The sequence below is a fragment of the Bombina bombina genome, chromosome 1 (genome assembly GCF_027579735.1).
Source record: "Bombina bombina isolate aBomBom1 chromosome 1, aBomBom1.pri, whole genome shotgun sequence".
Lineage (NCBI taxonomy): Eukaryota > Metazoa > Chordata > Amphibia > Anura > Bombinatoridae > Bombina > Bombina bombina.
In genome coordinates, this window is record NC_069499.1 from 1,015,766,142 (window position 1) to 1,015,789,504 (window position 23,363).

General features: G+C 39.6%; 1 protein-coding gene across 2 annotated transcripts in view; it reads left to right on the top strand.

Annotated features, from left to right (window-relative positions):
* Positions 1-23,363, top strand: part of ARHGAP40 (Rho GTPase activating protein 40) — a 403,388-nt gene that overhangs the window by 60,157 nt on the left and 319,868 nt on the right. For both annotated transcript variants that reach the window (XM_053715527.1, XM_053715605.1), the window contains one exon: positions 19,343-19,405. The gene's annotated coding sequence lies outside the window, so the exon portion shown is untranslated. Of the gene's footprint in view, positions 1-19,342; positions 19,406-23,363 lie in introns of those variants that run through there.

Sequence of the window (23,363 nt, forward strand, 5' to 3'; positions counted from 1 at the left end):
TTGCCTCCTATGGAGGTGGTGAAGTAAGTTTGTGCTAAGATTTCTACGTTGACCTGCGCTTCTCAGCTTTTTTGAAGCCCAATTCCTCTCAGAGTACAGCGAATGTCAGAGGGACGTGAAGAGAGTATCACCTATTGAATACAATGATTTTCCTAACGGGGGACTATTTCATAGGTTCTCTGTTATCGTTCGTAGAGATTCATCTACTACCTCCCTTTTCAGATCGACGATATACTCTCATATACCATTACCTCTACTGATAACTGTTTCAGTACTGGTTTAGCTATCTGCTGTATGTGGATGGGTGTCTTTTTTGGTAAGTATGTTTTTATTACTTAACACACCCCAGCTATGGTCTGGCACTTTATGCATTTATATAAAGTTCTAAATATATGTATTGTACTTATATTTGCCATGAGTCAGGTTCATGTATTTCCTTGTGCAGACTGTCAGTTTCATATTTGGGAAATAAACATATTAAGAAATATTTTTTTCTTACCTGGGGTTTAGTCTTTTTTTTCAAATTGACTACTTTTTTCTTACAAATTGCGGGCAGCATTAGGCCCGCGGGTGCGCCAAATGCTAGACTTTATTAGCGCAATAATTTTTTTGGCGCGAAAAGTACGTCCGTTGACAAGTTTGTCATTTCCGGCATCGTAGTTTACACGGAAGCCTTATACACGGTTGCCTCATTAGTGACGCAAGTGTGTCATTTCCGGATATTGTTGGCGGCAAAAAATTTTTCACTTACGTTGTGCGTTATACTTGCCGACAAATTTTTTCATTAGTTTTATACCCCATTGCTGTTTGCCTCTTTCCTTTTTCTATGTCAGAGGGCTATGCTGTTTGCATTTTTTCCCATTCCTGAAACTGTCATATAAGGAAATTGATAATTTTGCTTTATATGTTGTTTTTTCTTTAACATTTTGCAAGATGTCTCAATCTGATCCTGTCTCAGAAGTATCTGTTGTAACTTTGCTGCCTGACATCAGTTCTACTAAAGCTAAGTGCATTTGTTGTAAGATTGTGGAAATTATATCTCCGAATGTCATTTGTAATAGTTGTCATGATAAACTTTTACATGCAGATAATGTATCCATCAGTAATAGTACATTGCCAGTTGCAGTTCCTTCAACTTCTAATGTACATGATATGAGCAGCACCTTGAGACCCTTACGGGTGATTAGACGTGCTTTACAAGTACCCAATACATGCATACATACCTATGAATTTTAAAGAATGTGTTACAGATTCTATTCAGAAGGCTTTGTCTGTATTTCTGCCTTCTAATAAACGTAAAAGGTCTTTTAAAACTTCTCATAAAGTTGTTGACATTTCAAATGACCGACAACATATTGATGTATCCTCCTCTGATGAGGATCTATCTGATTCAGAAGATCCCTCCTCAGATATTGACACTGACAAATCTACCTATTTGTTTAAAATAGAGTATATTTGTTCTTTGTTAAAAGAAGTGTTCATTACTTTGGATATTGAGGAAGCTAGTCCTCTTGACATTAAGACTAGTAAACGTTTAAATGCTGTTTTTAAACCTCCTGTGGTTGCTCCAGAGGTTTTTCCTATTCCTGATGCTATTTCTGATATGATTTCTAAGGAATCCTATCTAAGGAAAGCCTATTTATATTCAGGTCATCTTCTCAGGCCTGCAATTTCTTTGGCTGATGTTGCGGCTGCATCAACTTTTTGGTTGGAGAATTTAGCGCAACAAGAATTGGATTCTGACATATCTATCATTGTTTGCTTACTGCAACATGCTAATCATTTTATTTGTGATGCCATTTTTGATATTATCAAAATTGATGTTAGATCCATGTCTTTAGCTATTTTAGCTAGAAGAGCTTTATGGCTTAAATCTTGGAATGCTGATATGACATATAAGTATAGATTATTATCTCTTTCTTTCCAAGGTAATAATTTATTTGGTTCTCAGTTGGATTCTATTATTTCAACTGTTACTGGAGGAAAGGGTTTTTTCTGCCTCAGGGTAAAAAACCTAAGGGTAAATCTAAGGCTTCTAACCGTTTTCGTTCCTTTCGTCAAATAAGGAACAAAAATCTAATCCTTCCCCCAAGGAATCTGTTTCCAATTGGAAGCCTTCCTCAAATTGGAATAAATCCAAGCCTTTTAAAAAACCAAAGTCAGCCCCTAAGTCCGCATGAAGGTGCAGTCCTCATTCCAGCTCAGCTGGTAGGGGGCAGATTAAGGTTTTTCAAGGATTTTTGGATAAATTCTGTCCAAAATCAATGGATTCAGAGCATTGTCTTTCAAGGGTATCGAATAAGATTCAGAGTAAGACCTCCTGTGAGAAGATTTTTTCTCTCACGTATCCCAGCAAATCCAGTAAAAGCTCAGGCTTTCCTGAAGTGTGTTTCAGACCTGGAGTGTTCAAAGGTAATCATGCCAGTTCCTTTTCAGGAACAAGGTCTGGGGTTTTATTCAAATCTATTCATTGTCCCAAAGAAGGAAAATTTATTCAGACCAGTTCTGGATCTGAAAATTTTGAATCGTTATGTAAGAGTACCAACTTTCAAGATGGTGACTATAAGGACTATTCTGCCTTTTGTTCAGCAAGGACGTTATATGTCTACAATAGATTTGCAGGATACCTTCATATTCCGATTCATCCAGAACATTATCAGTTCCTGAGATTCTCTTTTCTAGACAAGCATTACCAATTTGTTGCTCTTCCATTTGGCCTAGCAACAGCTCCAAGAATCTTTTCAAAGGTTCTAGGTGCCCTACTCTCTGTAATCAGAGAGCAGGGTATTGCGGTGTTTACTTATTTAGATGATATCTTGGTACTTGCTCAGTCTTTACGTTCTGCAGAATCTCACACAAATCAACTAGTGTTGTTTCTTCAAAAACATGGTTGGAGGATCAATTTACCAAAAAGTTTCTTGATTCCTCAGACAAGGGTCACCTTTTTAGGTTTCCAGATAGATTCACTGTCCATGACTCTGTCTCTAAAAGAGAAGAGACGTTTGAAATTGGTTGCAGCCTGTCGGCACCTTCAGTCTCAGTCATTCCCTTCAGTGGCTATGTGCATGGAAGTTTTAGGCCTCATGACTGCAGCATCGGACGCGATTCCTTTTGCTCGTTTTCACATGAGACCTCTCCAGGTTTGTATGCTGAATCAATGGTGCAGGGATTATACAAAGTTATCACAGTTAATATCCTTAAATCCCAATGTTCAACACTCTCTGACGTGGTGGTTAAATCACCAGCATTTAGTTCAAGGGGCTTCCTTTGTTCGGCCAACCTGGACTGTGAGCTACAGACGCAAGTCTTTCAGGTTGGGGAGCTGTTTGGGGATCTCTGACAGCACAAGGGGTTTGGAAATCTCAAGAGGCGAGATTACCAATCAATATTTTAGAACTCCGTGCAATTCTCAGAGATCTACAGTTTTGGCCTCTGTTGAAGAGAGAACCATTCATTTGCTTTCAGTCAGACAATATCACAACTGTGGCATATGTCCATCATCAGGGTGGGACTCAGTCCCCAAGCTATGAAAGAAGTATCTCGGATACTTGCTTGGGCGGAATCCAGCTCCTGTCTAATCTCTGCGGTGCATATCCCAGGTGTAGACAATTGGGAGGCGGATTATCTCAGCCGTCAGACTTTACATCCAGGGGAGTGGTCTCTCCATCTAGATGTGTTTTCTCAGATTGTTCAGATGTGGGGTCTTCCAGAGATAGATCATGGCCTCTAATCTAAACAAGAAACTTCCCAGATACCTGTCCAGGTCCAGGGATGTTCAGGCAGAAGCAGTGGATGCACTGACACTTCCTTGGTGTTATCATCCTGCTTACATTTTCCCGCCTCTAGTTCTTCTTCCAAGAGTGATATCCAAAATCATCATGGAACAATCGTTTGTGTTGTTGGTGGCTCCAGCATGGCCACACAGGTTTTGGTATGCAGATCTTGTTCGGATGTCCAGTTGCCAACCTTGGCCACTTCCGTTAAGGCCGGACCTACTGTCTCAAGGTCAGTTTTTCCATCAGGATCTCAAATCATTAAATTTGAAGGTATGGAAATTGAATGCTTAGTACTAAGTTATAGAGGTTTCTCTGACTCCGTGATTAATACTATGTTACAAGCTCGTAAATCTGTTTCTAGAAAGATTTATTATCGAGTTTGGAAGACCTACATTTCATTGTGTTCTCTTCATAAATTCTCTTGGCATTCTTTTAGAATTCCTAGAATTTTACAGTTTCTTCAGGATGGTTTGGATAAGGGTTTGTCTGCAAGTTCCTTGAAGGAACAAATCTCTGCTCTTTCAGTTTTATTTCACAGAAAGATTGCTAAACTTCCTGATATTCACTGTTTTGTACAGGCTTTAGTTCGTATTAAGCCCGTCATTAAATCAATTTCTTCTCCTTGGAGTCTTAATTTGGTTTTGAAGGCGTTACAGACTCCTCCGTTTGAGCCTATGCATTCTTTGGACATTAAACTACTTTCTTGGAAAGTGTTGTTCCTTTTGGCCATCTCTTCTGCTAGAAGAGTTTCTGAGCTATCTGCTCTTTCTTGTGAATCTCCTTTTCTGATTTTTCATCAGGATAAGGCAGTTTTGCGTACTTCATTTAAATTTTTACCTAAAGTTGTGAATTCTAACAACATTAGTAGAGAAATTGTTGTCCCTTCCTTGTGTCCTAATCCTAAGAATTCTTTGGAAAGATCTTTACATTCTTTGGATGTGGTGAGAGCTTTGAAATATTATGTTGAAGCTACTAAAGATTTCAGGAAGACTTCTAGTCTATTTGTTATATTTTCTGGTCCTATGAAAGGTCAGAAGGCTTCTGCTATTTCCTTGGCTTCTTGGTTAAAGCTTTTGATTCATCAAGCTTATTTGGAGTCGGATCAGACCCCGCCTAAGAGAATTACAGCTCATTCTACTAGATCAGTCTCCACTTTGTGGGCTTTTAAGAATGAAGCTTCAGTTGATCATATTTGCAAAGCAGCAACTTGGTCCTCTTTGCATACATTTTACTAAATTCTACCATTTTGATGTATTTGCTTCTTCAGAAGCAGTCTTTGGTAGAAAAGTTCTTCAGGCAGCTGTTTCAGTTTGATTCTTCTGCTGATGTTTTAAGTTTTTCTTTTCATTATGAGAATAACTTTTATTTTGGGTTGTGGATTATTTTTCAGCGGAAAATGGCTGTTCTTTATTTTTATCCCTCCCTCTCTAGTGACTGTTGAGTGGTGTTCCACATCTTGGGTATTGATATCCCATACGTCACTAGCTCATGGACTCTTGCCAATTACATGAAAGAAAACATAATTTATGTAAGAATTTGCCTGATAAATTCATTTCTTTCATATTGGCAAGAGTCCATGAGGCCCACCCTTTTTTATGGTGGTTATGATTTTTTTGTATAAAGCACAATTATTTCCAAATTCCTTTGTTGATGCTTTTTACTCCTTTCTTTATCACCCCACTTCTTGGCTATTCGTTAAACTGAATTGTGGGTGTGGTGAGGGGTGTATTTATAGGCATTTTGAGTCTAACATTTGACGCACCCGTGGGCCTAATACCCGCAAATGCAAAAAGTAGTCAAATTGAAAAAGACTAAACCCCAGGTAAGAAATAAATTTCTTAAAGTGTTTATATTCCCAAATATGAAACTGACAGTCTGCAGAAGGAAATACATGAACCTGACTCATGGCAAATATAAGTACAATACATATATTTAGAACTTTATATAATTGCATAAAGTGCCAAACCATAGCTGAGAGTGTCTTAAGTAAATGAAAACATTCTTACCAAAAGACACCCATCCACATATAGCAGATAGCCAAACCAGTACTAAAACAGTTCTTAGTAGAGGTAATGGTAAATTTGAGAGTATATCGTCGATCTGAAAAGGGAGGTAGGAGATGAATCTCTACGACCGATAACAGAGAACCCATGAAAAAGACCCCCGTTAGAGAAATCATCGTATTCAATAGGTGATACTCCCTTCACATCCCTCTGACATTCGCTGTACTGTGAGAGGAATCGGGCTTCAACAATGCTGAGAAGCGCATATCAACGTAGAAATCTTAGCACAAACTTACTTCACCACCTCCATAGGAGGCAAAGTTTGTAAAACTGAATTGTGGGTGTGGTGAGGGGTGTATTTATAGGCATTTTGAGGGTTGGGAAACTTTGCCCCTCCTGGTAGGATTGTATATCCCATACGTCACTAGCTCATGGACTCTTGCCAATATGAAAGAAATGAATTTATCAGGTAAGTTCTTACATAAATTATGTTTTCTTTCATGTAATTAGCAAGAGTCCATGAGCTAGTGACGTATGGGATATACATTCCTACCAGGAGGGGCAAAGTTTCCCAAACCTCAAAATGCCTATAAATACACCCCTCACCACACCCACAAATCAGTTTTACAAACTTTGCCTCCTATGGAGGTGGTGAAGTAAGTTTGTGCTAGATTCTACGTTGATATGCGCTCCGCAGCAGGTTGGAGCCCGGTTTTCCTCTCAGCGTGCAGTGAATGTCAGAGGGATGTGAAGAGAGTATTGCCTGTTTGAATTCAATGATCTCCTTCTACGGGGTCTATTTCATAGGTTCTCTGTTATCGGTCGTAGAGATTCATCTCTTACCTCCCTTTTCAGATAGACGATATACTCTTATATATATGTACCATTACCTCTGCTGATTTTCGTTTCAGTACTGGTTTGGCTTTCTACAAACATGTAGATGAGTGTCCTGGGGTAAGTAAGTCTTATTTTCTGTGACACTCTAAAGCTATGGTTGGGCACTTTTTTATAAAGTTCTAAATATATGTATTCAAACATTTATTTGCCTTGACTCAGGATGTTCAACATTCCTTTTTTCAGACAGTCAGTTTCATATTTGGGATAATGCATTTGATTCAATCATTTTTTCTTACCTTAAAATTTGACTTTTTCCCTGTGGGCTGTTAGGCTCGCGGGGGCTGAAAATGCTTCATTTTATTGCGTCATTCTTGGCGCTGACTTTTTTGGCGCAAAAAATCTTTTCCGTTTCCGGCGTCATACGTGTCGCCGGAAGTTGCGTCATTTTTTGACGTTCTTTTGCGCCAAAAATGTCGGCGTTCCGGATGTGGCGTCATTTTTGGCGCCAAAAGCATTTAGGCGCCAAATAATGTGGGCGTCTTATTTGGCGCTAAAAAAATTTGGGCGTCGCTTTTGTCTCCACATTATTTAAGTCTCATTTTTCATTGCTTCTGGTTGCTAGAAGCTTGTTCTTTGGCATTTTTTCCCATTCCTGAAACTGTCATTTAAGGAATTTGATCAATTTTGCTTTATATGTTGTTTTTTCTCTTACATATTGCAAGATGTCTCACGTTGCATCTGAGTCAGAAGAAACTTCAGGAAAATCGCTGCCTGGTGCTGGAACTACCAAAGCTAAGTGTATCTGCTGTAAACTTTTGGTAGTTGTTCCTCCAGCTGTTGTTTGTATTAAATGTCATGACAAACTTGTTAATGCAGAAAATATTTCCTTTAGTAAAGTACCATTACCTGTTGCAGTTCCCTCAACATCTAATGTTCAGAGTGTTCCTGATAACATAAGAGATTTTGTTTCTGAATCCATTAAGAAGGCTATGTCTGTTATTCCTCCTTCTAGTAAATATAAAAAATCTTTTAAAACTTCTCTTTATCCAGATGAATTTTTAAATGAACATCATCATTCTGATTCTAATGATTCTTCTGGTTCAGAGGACTCTGGCTCAGAGGTTGATGCTGATAAATCTTCATATTTATTTAAAATGGAATTTATTCGTTCTTTACTTAAAAGAAGTCCTAATTGCATTAGAAATTGAGGATTCTGGTCCTCTTGATACTAAATCTAAACGTTTAGACAAGGTCTTTAAATCTCCTGTAGTTATTCCAGAAGTTTTTCCTGTTCCAGGTGCTTTTTCTGAAGTAATTTCCAGAGAATGGAATAATTTGGGTAATTCATTTACTCCTTCTAAACGTTTTAAGCAATTATATCCTGTGCCGTCCGACAGATTAGAGTTTTGGGACAAAATCCCTAAAGTTGATGGGGCTATTTCTACCCTTGCTAAACGTACAACTATTCCTACGGCAGATGGTACTTCCTTTAAGGATCCTCTAGATAGGAAAATTGAATCCTTTCTAAGAAAAGCTTATTTGTGTTCAGGTAATCTTCTTAGACCTGCTATATCTTTGGCGGATGTTGCTGCAGCTTCAACTTTTTGGTTGGAAACTTTAGCGCAACAAGTAACAGATCATGATTCTCATAACATTATTATTCTGCTTCAACATGCTAATAATTTTATCTGTGATGCCATTTTTGATATTATCAGAGTTGATGTCAGGTTTATGTCTCTAGCTATTTTAGCTAGAAGAGCTTTATGGCTTAAAACTTGGAATGCTGATATGTCTTCTAAATCGACTCTACTTTCCCTTTCTTTCCAGGGTAATAAATTATTTGGTTCTCAGTTGGATTATATTATCTCAACTGTTACTGGTGGGAAAGGAACTTTTTTACCGCAGGATAAAAAATCTAAGGGTAAAAACAGGGCTAATAATCGTTTTCGTTCCTTTGGTTTCAACAAAGAACAAAAGCCTGATCCTTCATCCTCAGGAGCAGTTTCAGTTTGGAAACCATCTCCAGTCTGGAATAAATCCAAGCCTTCTAGAAAAGCAAAGCCAGCTTCTAAGGTGAAGGTGCGGCCCTCATTCCAGCTCAGCTGGTAGGGGGCAGATTACGTTTTTTCAAAGAAATTTGGATCGATTCTGTTCACAATCTTTGGATTCAGAACATTGTTTCAGAAGGGTACAGAATTGGTTTCAAGATAAGACCTCCTGCAAAGAGATTTTTTCTTTCCCGTGTCCCAGTAAACCCAGCGAAAGCTCAAGCATTTCTGAAATGTGTTTCAGATCTAGAGTTGGCTGGAGTAATTATGCCAGTTCCAGTTCTGGAACAGGGGCTGGGGTTTTATTTGAATCTCTTCATTGTACCAAAGAAGGAGAATTCCTTCAGACCAGTTCTGGATCTAAAAATCTAAAAAAATGGTAACTATAAGGACTATCCTGCCTTTTGTTCAGCAAGGGCATTATATGTCTACAATAGATTTACAGGATGCATATCTGCATATTCCGATTCATCCAGCTCACTATCAGTTTCTGAGATTCTCTTTCCTGGACAAGCATTACCAGTTTGTGGCTCTGCCGTTTGGCCTAGCAACAGCTCCAAGAATTTTTACAAAGGTTCTCGGTGCCCTTCTGTCTGTAATCAGAGAACAGGGTATTGTGGTTTTTCCTTATTTGGACGATATCTTGGTACTTGCTCAGTCTTCACATTTAGCAGAATCTCATACGAATCGACTTGTGTTGTTTCTTCAAGATCATGGTTGGAGGATCAATTCACTAAAAAGTTCATTGATTCCTCAGACAAGGGTAACCTTTTTGGGTTTCCAGATAGATTCAGTGTCCATGACTCTGTCTTTGACAGACAAGAGACGTCTAAAATTGATTTCAGCTTGTCGAAACCTTCAGTCACAATCATTCCCTTCGGTAGCCTTTTGCATGGAAATTTTAGGTCTTATGACTGCTGCATCGGACGCGATCCCCTTTGCTCGTTTTCACATGCGACCTCTTCAGCTCTGTATGCTGAACCAATGGTGCAGGGATTACACAAAGATATCTCAATTAATATCTTTAAAACCGATTGTACGACACTCTCTAACGTGGTGGACAGATCACCATCGTTTAGTTCAGGGGGCTTCTTTGGTTCTTCCGACCTGGACTGTAATTTCAACAGATGCAAGTCTTACAGGTTGGGGAGCTGTGTGGGGGTCTCTGACGGCACAAGGGGTTTGGGAATCTCAGGAGGTGAGATTACCGATCAATATTTTGGAACTCTGTGCAATTTTCAGAGCTCTTCAGTCTTGGCCTCTTCTGAAGAGAGAATCGTTCATTTGTTTTCAGACAGACAATGTCACAACTGTGGCATACATCAATCATCAGGGGGGGACTCACAGTCCTCTGGCTATGAAAGAAGTATCTCGAATTCTGGTTTGGGCGGAATCCAGCTCCTGTCTAATCTCTGCGGTTCATATCTCAGGTATAGACAATTGGGAAGCGGATTATCTCAGTCGCCAAACGTTGCATCCGGGCGAATGGTCTCTTCACCCAGAGGTATTTCTTCAGATTGTTCAAATGTGGGAACTTCCAGAAATAGATCTGATGGCTTCTCATCTAAACAAGAAACTTCCCAGGTATCTGTCCAGATCCCGGGATCCTCAGGCGGAGGCAGTGGATGCATTATCACTTCCTTGGAAGTATCATCCTGCCTATATCTTTCCGCCTCTAGTTCTTCCAAGAGTAATCTCCAAGATTCTGAAGGAATGCTCGTTTGTCCTGCTGGTAGCTCCAGCATGGCCTCACAGGTTTTGGTATGCGGATCTTGTCCGGATGGCCTCTTGCCAACCGTGGACTCTTCCGTTAAGACCAGACCTTCTGTCACAAGGTCCTTTTTTCCATCAGGATCTCAAATCCTTAAATTTAAAGGTATGGAGATTGAACGCTTGATTCTTGGTCAAAGAGGTTTCTCTGACTCTGTGATTAATACTATGTTACAGGCTCGTAAATCTGTATCTCGAGAGATATATTATAGAGTCTGGAAGACTTATATTTCTTGGTGTCTTTCTCATCATTTTTCCTGGCATTCTTTTAGAATTCCGAGAATTTTTCAGTTTCTTCAGGATGGTTTAGATAAAGGTTTGTCCGCAAGTTCCTTGAAAGGACAAATATCTGCTCTTTCTGTTCTTTTTCACAGAAAGATTGCTAATATTCCTGATATTCATTGTTTTGTACAAGCTTTGGTTCGTATAAAACCTGTCATTAAGTCAATTTCTCCTCCTTGGAGTTTGAATTTGGTTCTGGGGGCTCTTCAAGCTCCTCCTTTTGAACCCATGCATTCATTGGACATTAAATTACTTTCTTGGAAAGTTTTGTTCCTTTTGGCGATCTCTTCTGCCAGAAGAGTCTCTGAATTATCTGCTCTTTCTTGTGTCTCCTTTTCTGATTTTTCATAAGGATAAGGCGGTGTTGCGAACTTCTTTTGAATTTTTACCTAAGGTTGTGAATTCCAACAACATTAGTAGAGAAATTGTGGTTCCTTCATTATGTCCTAATCCTAAGAATTCTAAGGAGAAATCGTTGCATTCTTTGGATGTTGTTAGAGCTTTGAAATATTATGTTGAAGCTACTAAGTCTTTCCGAAAGACTTCTAGTCTATTTGTTATCTTTTCCGGTTCTAGAAAAGGCCAGAAAGCTTCTGCCATTTCTTTGGCATCTTGGTTGAAATCTTTAATTCATCATGCCTATGTTGAGTCGGGTAAAACTCCGCCTCAAAGGATTATAGCTCATTCTACTAGGTCAGTTTCTACTTCCTGGGCGTTTAGGAATGAAGCTTCGGTTGATCAGATTTGCAAAGCAGCAACTTGGTCCTCTTTGCATACTTTTACTAAATTCTACCATTTTGATGTGTTTTCTTCTTCTGAAGCAGTTTCTTGGCTATTCGTTAAACTGATTTGTGGGTGTGGTGAGGGGTGTATTTATAGGCATTTTGAGGTTTGGGAAACTTTGCCCCTCCTGGTAGGAATGTATATCCCATACGTCACTAGCTCATGGACTCTTGCTAATATGAAAGAAATGAATTTAACAGGTAAGTTCTTACATAAATTATGTTGTTTTGCTGGTTTATTAGCTTAATATAAGTCTAAATTATTTGATTTCATATTGCAAAACAAATTGCTATTACTGCATTTGTTTGTAGCTTACATTCCCTTAGTGCTGTACAGTAAACCGTGTGTGCACTTTCCTGTCAGTCATGTGAGTACAATTTACATTGCATTGTTCCCAAAGGTATGGGAAAGGGGCCTATCTTGGAGTTAATTTCAGAGTTTTCTTTATGTTCTACCCATATGCATGACAAACATGTGTAAAATGTTTTTCTGAGCTTAATACCCTTGATATAGATAACAGAAGAATGTAACTTTTTTTAACAGATGACTTCCTTCAAGGAAGCAATTTTGCAGAGAAATCATATTGTTAAAATACATCTAATGGAGTTTAAAATGTGCCTCATGCTTTTAAAATTATATTTCTCTTGTAAGGTGTATCCAGTCCACGGATCATCCATTACTTGTGGGATATTCTCCTTCCCAACAGGAAGTTGCAAGAGGATCACCCACAGCAGAGCTGCTATATAGCTCCTCCCCTAAATGCCATATCCAGTCATTCTCTTGCAACTCTCAACAAGCATGGAGGTAGTAAGAGGAAAGTGGTGAAATGTAGCTGTTATCTTGCTTCAATCAAAAGTTTGTTGTTTTTAAATGGTACCGGAGTTGTACTATTTTGTCCCAGGCAGAAAAATAGAAGAATCTGCCTGTGATTTCTATGATCTTAGCAGGTTGTAACTAAGATCCATTGCTGTTCTCACACATGACTGAAGAGAGAGGTAACTTCAGCGGGGGAATGGCGTGCAGGTTATCCTGCTATGAGGTATGTGCAATTAAGATTTTTTTCTAGAAGATGTGAATGCTAGAAAATGCTGCTGATACCAAATTTATGTAAGGTAAGCCTGAATACAGTGATTTAATAGCGACTGGTATCATGCTTACTTTCTGAGGTAATACTCTTTTATATTTACAATATAAAACGTTTGCTGGCATGTTTAAACGTTTTTATATATACTTTGGTGATAAAACTTTATCGGGGCCTAGTTTTTTCCACATGGCTGGCTTAAATTTGCCTAGAAACAGTTTCCTGAGTCTTTCCACTGTGTTACTATGAGTGGGAGGGGCCTAATTTAGCGCTTTTTTTGCGCAGTAACTTTTACAGACTAAGACATCAAGCTTCCTCCAGGAGTCCCCTGAATGCTATAGGACATCTCTAAAGGGCTCTTAGGCTTTCCAAAATCGTTTGTTGGGGAAGGTAGGCCCACAGCAAGGCTGTGGCAGTTGGTGTGACTGTTAAAAAAACGTTTATATCGTTTTTTTTATCTGTTTTTTGAACTAAGGGGTTAATCATCCATTTGCAAGTGGGTGCAATGCTCTGTTAGCTTATTATACACACTGTAAAAACTTCGTTTGATTTACTGCCTTTTTTCACTGTTTTTCAAATTCTGACAAAATTTGTTTCTCTTAAAGGCACAGTACCGTTTCTTATATTTGCTTGTTAACTTGATTTAAAGTGTTTTCCAAGCTTGCTAGTCTCATTGCTAGTCTGTACAAACATGTCTGACATAGAGGAAACTCCTTGTTCATTATGTTTAAAAGCCATGGTGGAACCCCCTCTGAGAATGTGTACCAAATGTACTGATTTCACTTTAAGCAATAAAGATCATATTCTGTCTTTAAAAAATTTATCACCAGAGGAATCTGACGAGGGGGAAGTTATGCCGACTAACTCTCCCCACGTGTCAGATCCTTTGACTCCCGCTCAAGGGACTCACGCTCAAATGGCGCCAAGTACATCCAGGGCGCCCATAGCGTTTACTTTACAAGACATGGCGGCAGTCATGGATAATACACTGTCAGCGGTATTAGCCAGACTACCTGAATTTAGAGGAAAACGAGATAGTTCTGGAGTTAGACGAAATACAGAGCATACTGACGCTTTAAGAGCTATGTCTGATACTGCCTCACAATATGCAGAAGCTGAAGAAGGAGAGCTTCTTTCTGTGGGTGATGTTTCTGACTCAGGGAAGATGATGCAACCTGATTCTGATATTTCTACATTTAAATTTAAGCTTGAACACCTCCGCATGTTACTCAGGAAGGTTTTAGCTGCTCTGAATGACTGTGATACAATTGCAGTGCCAGAGAAATTGTGTAGATTGGACAAATACTATGCAGTGCCGGTGTGCACTGATGTTTTTCCAATACCTAAAAGGTTTACAGAAATTATTACTAAGGAATGGGATAGACCAGGTGTGCCGTTCTCTCCCCTTCCTATTTTTAGAAAAATGTTTCCAATAGACGCCACCACACGGGACTTATGGCAGACAGTTCCTAAGGTGGAGGGAGCAGTTTCTACTCTAGCAAAGCGTACTACTATCCCTGTCGAGGACAGTTGTGCTTTCTTAGATCCAATGGATAAAAAGTTAGAGGGTTACCTTAAGAAAATGTTTATTCAACAAGGTTTTATCCTACAGCCCCTTGCATGCATTGCCCCTGTCACTGCTGCTGCGGCGTTCTGGTTTGAGTCTCTGGAAGAGGCTTTACAGGTAGCGATTCCATTGGATGACATACTTGACAAGCTTAGAGCACTTAAGCTAGCCAATTATTTTGTTTCTGATGCCATTGTTCATTTGACTAAACTAACAGCTAAGAATTCTGGTTTTGCTATCCAGGCGCGCAGAGCGCTATGGCTTAAATCATGGTCAGCTGACGTTACTTCAAAGTCTAAGCTGCTTAACATTCCCTTCAAGGGGCAGACCCTATTCGGGCCTGGTTTGAAGGAGATTATTGCTGATATCACTGGAGGTAAAGGTCATGCCCTTCCTCAGGATAGGTCCAAATCAAGGGCCAAACAGTCTAATTTTCTTGCCTTTCAAAACTTCAAGCCAAGTGCGGCATCAACTTCCTCTAATGCAAAACAAGAGGGAACTTTTGCTCAATCCAAGACGGTCTGGAGACCTAACCAGGCCTGGAACAAAGGTAAGCAGGCCAAAAAGCCTGCTGCTTCCTCTAAGACAGCATGAAGGAACGGCCCCCTATCCGGTAATGGATATAGTAGGGGGCAGACTTTCGCTCTTCGTCCAGGATCCCTGGGCGTTGGAAATTATATCCCAGGGATATCTTCTGGACTTCAAGGCTTCCCCCCCAAAAGGAAGATTTCACCTTTCACATTTATCTGCAAACCAGATAAAGAGAGAGGCATTCTTACACTGTGTACAAGACCTCCTAGTTATGCGAGTGATCCATCCAGTTCCAAAGGAGGAACAGGGTCAGGGATTTTACTCAAATCTGTTTGTGGTTCCCAAAAAAGAGGGAACCTTCAGACCAATTTTGGATCTAAAGATCTTAAACAAATTCCTCAGAGTTCCATCATTCAAGATGGAGACTATTCGTACCATCCTACCTATGATCCAGGAGGGTCAATACATGACTACAGTGGATTTAAAGGATGCTTATCTTCACATTCCGATACACAAAGATCATCATCGGTTTCTCAGGTTTGCCTTCCTAGACAGGCATTACCAGTTTGTAGCTCTTCCCTTTGGGTTAGCTGCAGCCCCAATAATTTTTACGAATGTTCTGGGGTCGCTTCTGGCGGTCCTAAGGCCGCGGGGCATAGCAGTGGCCCCTTATTTAGACGACATCCTGATTCAGGCATCAAACTTCCAAATTGCCAAGTCTCATACGGACATAGTGTTGGCATTTCTGAGGTTGCATGGGTGGAAGGTGAACGAGGAAAAGAGTTCTCTATCCCCCCTCACAAGAGTTTCCTTCCTAGGGACTCTGATAGATTCTGTAGAAATGAAAATTTACCTGGCAGAGTCCAGGTTATCAAAACATCTAAATTCCTGCCGTGTTCTTTATTCCATTCCTCGCCCTTCGGGGGCTCAGTGCATGGAAGTAATTGGCTTAATGGTAGCGGCAATGGACATAGTGCCGTTTGCACGCCTACATCTCAGACCGCTGCAACTCTGCATGCTCAGTCAGTGGAATGGGGATTACACAGATTTGTCCCCTCTACTAAATCTGGATCAAGAGACCAGGGATTCTCTTCTCTGGTGGCTATCTCGGGTCCATCTGTCCAAAGGTATGACCTTTCACAGGCCAGATTGGACAATTGTAACGACAGATGCCAGCCTTCTAGGTTGGGGTGCAGTCTGGAACTCCCTGAAGGCTCAGGGATCGTGGACTCAGGAGGAGTCACTCCTTCCAATAAATATTCTGGAACTGAGAGCGATATTCAATGCTCTTCAGGCTTGGCCTCAGTTAGCAACTCTGAGGTTCATCAGATTTCAGTCGGACAACATCACGACTGTGGCTTACATCAATCATCAAGGGGGAACAAGGAGTTCCCTAGCGATGTTAGAAGTCTCAAAGATAATTCGCTGGGCAGAGATTCACTCTTGCCACCTATCAGCTATCCATATCCCAGGTGTAGAGAACTGGGAGGCGGATTTTCTAAGTCGTCAGACTTTTCATCCGGGGAAGTGGGAACTCCATCCGGAGGTGTTTGCACAATTAATTCATCGTTGGGGCAAACCAGAACTGGATCTCATGGCATCTCGCCAGAACGCCAAGCTTCCTTGTTATGGATCCAGGTCCAGGGATCCCAAGGCGACGCTGATAGATGCTCTAGCAGCGCCCTGGTCTTTCAACCTGGCTTATGTGTTTCCACCATTTCCTCTGCTCCCTCGACTGATTGCCAAGATCAAGCAGGAGAGAGCATCAGTGATCTTGATAGCGCCTGCGTGGCCACGCAGGACCTGGTATGCAGATCTAGTGGACATGTCATCCTTTCCACCTTGGACTCTGCTGTTAAGACAAGACCTTTTGCTACAAGGTCCTTTCAATCATCCAAATCTAATTTCTCTGAGACTGACTGCCTGGAGATTGAACGCTTGATGTTATCAAAGCGTGGCTTCTCCGAGTCAGTCATTGATACCTTAATACAGGCACGAAAGCCTGTCACCAGGAAAATTTACCATAAGATATGGCGTAAATATCTTTATTGGTGTGAATCCAAGGGTTACTCATGGAGTAAGGTCAGGATTCCCAGGATATTATCCTTTCTCCAAGAAGGTTTGGAAAAAGGATTTTCAGCTAGTTACTTAAAGGGACAGATTTCTGCCCTGTCTATTCTTTTGCACAAGCGTCTGGCAGATGTTCCAGACGTTCAGGCATTTTGTCAGGCTTTAGTTAGAATCAAGCCTGTGTTTAAACCTGTTGCTCCGCCATGGAGCTTAAATTTGGTTCTTAAAGTTCTTCAGGGGGTTCCGTTTGAACCTCTCCATTCCATAGATATCAAACGTTTATCTTGGAAAGTTCTCTTTTTGGTAGCTATTTCCTCGGCTTGTAGAGTTTCTGGGTTATCTGCATTACAATGTGATTCTCCTTATCTGATCTTCCATGCAGATAAGGTAGTTCTGCGTACCAAACCTGGGTTTTTACCTAAGGTGGTATCTAATAAGAATATCAATCAAGAGATTGTTGTTCCGTCTTTGTGTCCTAATCCTTCTTCAAAGAAGGAACGTCTATTACACAATCTGGACGTGGTTCGTGCTTTAAAGTTTTACTTACAAGCTACTAAAGATTTTCGTCAAACATCTGCTTTGTTTGTTGTCTACTCTGGACAGAGGAGAGGTCAAAAGGCTTCGGCAACCTCTCTCTTTCTTTTTGGCTAAGAAGCATAATCCGCTTAGCCTATGAGACTGCTGGCCAGCAGCCTCCAGAAAGGATTACAGCTCATTCTACTAGAACTGTGGCTTCCACATGGGCCTTTAAAAATGAGGTTTCTGTTGAACAGATTTGCAAGGCGGCGACTTGGTCTTCGCTTCATACTTTTTCAAAATTCTACAAATTTGATACTTTTGCTTCTTCGGAGGCTATTTTTGGGAGAAAGGTTTTACAGGCAGTGGTACCTTCCGTTTAAGTACCTGCCTTGTCCCTCCCTTCATCCGTGTACTTTAGCTTTGGTATTGGTATCCCACAAGTAATGGATGATCCGTGGACTGGATACACCTTACAAGAGAAAACATAATTTATGCTTACCTGATAAATTTATTTCTCTTGTGGTGTATCCAGTCCACGGCCCGCCCTGTCATTTTAAGGCAGGTATTTTTTTTAATTTTAAACTACAGTCACCACTGCACCCTATGGTTTCTCCTTTCTCCGCTTGTTTTTGGTCGAATGACTGGATATGGCAGTTAGGGGAGGAGCTATATAGCAGCTCTGCTGTGGGTGATCCTCTTGCAACTTCCTGTTGGGAAGGAGAATATCCCACAAGTAATGGATGATCCGTGGACTGGATACACCACAAGAGAAATAAATTTATCAGGTAAGCATAAATTATGTTTTTTTCCCTTTAAATATGTCCCTTTTAAAGACAAGGATTTCCCTACTTTTTTAAGTACAAGTAAGAACTGTTTTTTTTGTTGCATTTTTAAGGAGATAAAGGTAAGATTTGAGTCTAAGACATATACTGTTGGTTTATTTACTTTCCTGAAGGCATTACATAAAACAATGGTGGTATGCCTTTATCAGTAATACAGATCCTGGAAGGGACAGGTAGAGAAGGAAGGAACATTAAAGGGACAGTCTAGTATAAAAATAAAATGCTCTATTTTGTTAGATCATGTTATTTTAAAACAAATTTCATGCAAAAGGTGCTAAATGCATAGTCATAGTTGTGCCCTTGTGCCTCTCCAAATGAGGATACAGCTTGTGAGCCAGTCAGGAGCAAGCATACATGAGTATACTCCTATCACCATCTGTATTCTCATATGAAGTTACAAGAGGATGTTTAAGAAAAGCAACTTTGATTACTTTGAGTGTAAAAATATATTTTATTTTTATTTTTTACAGTAGAAACTGTAAAAAATAAAATTAAATATATTTTTACACTCAAAGTAATCAAAGTTGCTTTTCTTAAACATCCTCTTGTAACTCCATATGAGAATACAGATGGTGATAGGAGCATACTCGTGTATGCTTGCTCCTGACTGGCTCACAAGCTGTATCCTCATTTGGAGAGGCACAAGGGCACAGCTATAACTATGCATTTTTAGCACCTTTTGCATGAAATTTGTTTTAAAATAACATGATCTAACAAAATAGAGTATTTTATTTTTATACTAGACTGTCCCTTTAATGTTCCTTCTTTCTCTACCTGTCCTCCATAACCTTTATCTCAGCACAAGGCAATATATTAATAGCGTACAATCCTGCATACTATTCTGCCTGTAATGATTTGCATTCAAATTATTGTGGTTCCACTATTTTTATATCTTTAAAAAAAAAAAATGTTTTCAATAAATTACACATTCATAAGGTCCTTTTATGTGCTGTAAACGTTTTAATACCTTTAATATATCACTGTTTGGTTACCAAGTAGACTGCCCCTTTAATACCCGATACTTATCACTATATACAGGTGACACTAAGCTGTAAACATGACCAGGTAAATTTAGAAGTTTTATTCATGCTTCTGGGTTATTCACAGCTACATTTTCAAGTATGTTTAAATAACAAGCTATCGTGTAATCTATCTTTTTTTCATGCTCTAGGCCTGTTGGAACTGGTTAAACGTGCCTAAAAATAACTTTGAATGTATATATCCTTTATGCAGGTAACTTGTGCACCTCTCCAGTGGAAAACACTTTAAGGCATTTCTTAAAGGGACATTAAACTGGTGAGTACAACTACAATAGAATTGTTACTGCTCACCATGCTATAATTTTACCTCATGTGTCTGCAGCTGTCTTCAAAGTCATTCTCTTATTTTAACCCCTTACAATTTAAGTCTCTGCATCTTCACACTAGGCGACGCCATCTTGGAGCTTATATTTGTTATGTAACTTTTAAGCTGTACAAAAAAATGCAATAATGTAACATTTCTAGCTCTCTTTTGTGTTAGCTAAACTGAAGGGAAAGGTATAGCTGTCAAAAAGCAGATCTGTGAAAGTGCACTTTTTCTTGATACAGCATTAACCCCTTAAGGACAAGGCCATTTTTCAATTGTCTTACCCTTAAGGACCAAGGCTATTTTTACATGTCTGCGGTGTTTGTGTTTAGCTGTCATTTTCCTCTTACTCATTTACTGTACCCACACATATTATTTATAGTTTTTCTCGCCATTAAATGGACTTTCTAAAGATACCATTATTTTCATCATATCTTATAATTTACTATAAAAAAAATTATAAAATATGATGAAAAAATTGAAAAAAACCCCACTTTTTCTAACTTTGACCCCCAAAATCTGTTGCACATCTACAACTACCAAAAAACAACCATGCTAAATATTTTTTGAAATTTATAGGGCAATAAGTTCAAGTAGCACTTTGCTATTGCCAAACCATTTTTTTCTCTCAAAATTAACAATAGTTACATTGTAACACTGGTATCTGTTAGGAATTCCTGAATAACCCTTCACATGTATATATATTTTTTTAGTAGACAACCCAAAGTATTGATCTAGGCCCATTTTGGTATATTTCATGCCACCATTTCACCGCCAAATGCGATCAAATAAAAAAAATTGTTCACTTTTTCACAAATTGTGTCACAAACTTTAGGTTTCTCAATGAAATTATTTACGAACAGCTTGTGCAATTATGGCACAAACGGTTGTGAATGCTTCTCTGGGATCCCCTTTGTTCAGAAATAGCAGACTTATATGGCTTTGGGGTTGCTTTTTGATAATTAGAAGGCCGCTAAATGTCGCTGCGCACCACATGTGTATTATGTCCAGCAATAAAGGGGTTAATTTTAGCTTTAGTGTATTATGCACAGCAGTAAAGGGGAGCTTGCAGGGTTAATTTTAGCTTTAGGGCTCCATGTACTAAGCCGTCAATTCATCCGTCATTGTAGACGCGGATAAACTCGCTGTTACTCGCCGCGGGCGAAATGGTGTCCGCTGTCGCTATGTACTAATAATCCCCCAATAAATAGACAAGTCTAGCCCGCTACGAGCAGTGGCGGATTATTGATAAATTTGACGCCTCGCTTGCCGCGACTAAGCTGATGTACTTAACTTTTAGTTGAATTGTCTGGCCAATTATTAACACGTGACATGCAAGGTGTCACGAACATCATAGTAGTCGCGGGAATAGAATTTTGCTCCTATAAAAGTTCAACTTATCTAAACAACTTTATTATTGTTCAAAAATTTTTGAAGAGTGATAACAGAGCGTTATTTTTGTAATATTTATTTACAATTTGGATATGGCTTCATCTGGATCTGATAATATATAAATATTAATATAAAAATAATTATAAAGATTGACAATTATACAATACAAATTTAAAATATAGATTACTCTTTAATTACAGTCGACAAATTGGGCGCAATTTATGTACATGGAAATGAGAGACAAATTAGACGCCAGTAATGCTGTAAGTACAATGCTGATATTACTGCCTTTTATATATGTCTAGACTGGTGTCTAGATTGACTTTCCTATTGTTTTGTACCTTGCCCGCCACCTAAAAGGTGGCGAGGCAAAAATAACGAGGTGGGAGCGGAAATTGTAGCGAGCGGACAAATAGATTTTTTAGTACATTCGTTTTTGGCGAGTTGGTGGTCAAATGTGTCTAATTACAGTGAAAAATGGAGAGGTAGCGAGGTTTGGCGGATAAGTACGCTCGCAATTTTAAAGATGCGAGTTTGAACATAGTTGACGACTTTGTACATATCAGTTTGCGAGTTTTGACGTGAGATTTGTTGCGGGTAGCTCGCTGACTGCTTAGTACATGGAGCCCTTAGTGTAGAGATCAGCCTCCCACCTGACACATCCCACCGCCTGATCCCTCCCAAACAGCTCTCTTCCCTCCCCCACCCCACAATTTTCCCTGCCATCTTAAGTACTGGCAGAAAGTCTGTCAGTACTAAATAAGTTTTTTTTGTTTTGTTTTTTAATTTAAAAAAAATAATATATCTATTCAGCTGTGATGGAACCCCTTAGCCCCCAACCTCTCTGATCCCCCCCCCCCCCCAAACAGCTCTCTAACTTTCCCCCCGCTACTTATTTGCTGCCATCTTGGGTAATAGCAGCTGTCTGCCAGTACCCAGTTTGCCCCCCACAAAAAAAGTATGTTTATTTCTCTTGTAAGGTGTATCCAGTCCACGGATCATCCATTACTTGTGGGATATTCTCATTCCCAACAGGAAGTTGCAAGAGGACACCCACAGCAGAGCTGTAATATAGCTCCTCCCCTAACTGTCATAGCCAGTCATTCTCTTGCAACTCTCAACAAGCTAGGATGTTGTAGGAGAGAGTGGTTAAATATAGTTAGTTTATTTTCTTCAATCAAAAGTTTGTTATTTTTAAATAGTACCGGAGTTGTGCTATTTTATCTCAGGCAGTAAATAGAAGAAGAATCTGCCTGAGGTTTCTATGATCTTAGCAGGTTGTAACTAAGATCCATTGCTATTCTCACATATGTCTGAGGGGATTACACAGATGAGGTAACTTCAGCGAGAGAATGGCGTGCAGTTTATTCTGCTATCAGGTATGTGCAGTTATAATTTTTTCTAGAGATGGAAAACACTAGAAAATGCTGCTGATACCGGATTAATGTAAGTTAAGCCTGAATACAGTGATTTAATAACGACTGGTATCATGCTTACTCCCAGGGGTAATACCCTTATGATATTGCAATATAAAACGTTTGCTGGCATGTTTAATCGTTTTTATATATGCTTTGGTGATAAAACTTTATTGGGGCCTAGTTTTTTCCACATGGCTGGCTTAAATTTTGACTAGAAACAGTTTCCTGAGGCTTTCCACTGTTGTATTATAAAAGTTACAGTTGGTGCAGTTAAAATTACAAACTGTGACATCCAGCTTCCCTCAAAGGCCCTCTGAATGCTATAGGACATCTCTAAAGGGCCCAAAGGCTTTCCAAAGTCGTTTATTGGGGAAGGTAGGGCCACAGCTTGCTGTGGCAGTTGGTTGTGACTTAAAAAACGTCTATTTCGTTTTTTTGATCCGTTTTTTGAACTAAGGGGTTAATCATCCATTTGCAAGTGGGTGCAATGCTCTGTTAGCCTATTATACACACTGTAAAAATTTCGTTTGATTTACTGCATTTTTTCACTGTTTTTCAAATTCTGACAAAATTTGTTTCTCTTAAAGGCACAGTACCGTTTTTTATATTTGCTTGTTAACTTGATTTAAAGTTTTTTCCAAGCTTGCTAGTCTCATTGCTAGTCTGTATAAACATGTCTGACATAGAAGAAACTCCTTGTTTATTATGTTTAAAAGCCATGGTGGAACCCCCTCTTAGAATGTGTACCAAATGTACTGATTTCATTTTATGCAATAAAGATCATTTTCTGTCTTTAAAAAATGTATCACCAGAGGAATCTGACGAGGGGGAAGTTATGCCGACTAACTTTCCCCACGTGTCAGACCCTTTGACTCCCGCTTAAGGGACTCACGCTCAAATGGCGCCAAGTACATCTAGGGCGCCCATAGCGTTTACTTTACAAGACATGGCGGCAGTCATGGATAATACACTGTCAGCGGTATTAGCCAGACTACCTGAACTTAGAGGTAAGCGAGATAGCTCTGGGGTGAGACAAAATGCAGAGCATACTGACGCTTTAAGAACCATGTCTGATACTGCCTCACAATATGCAGACG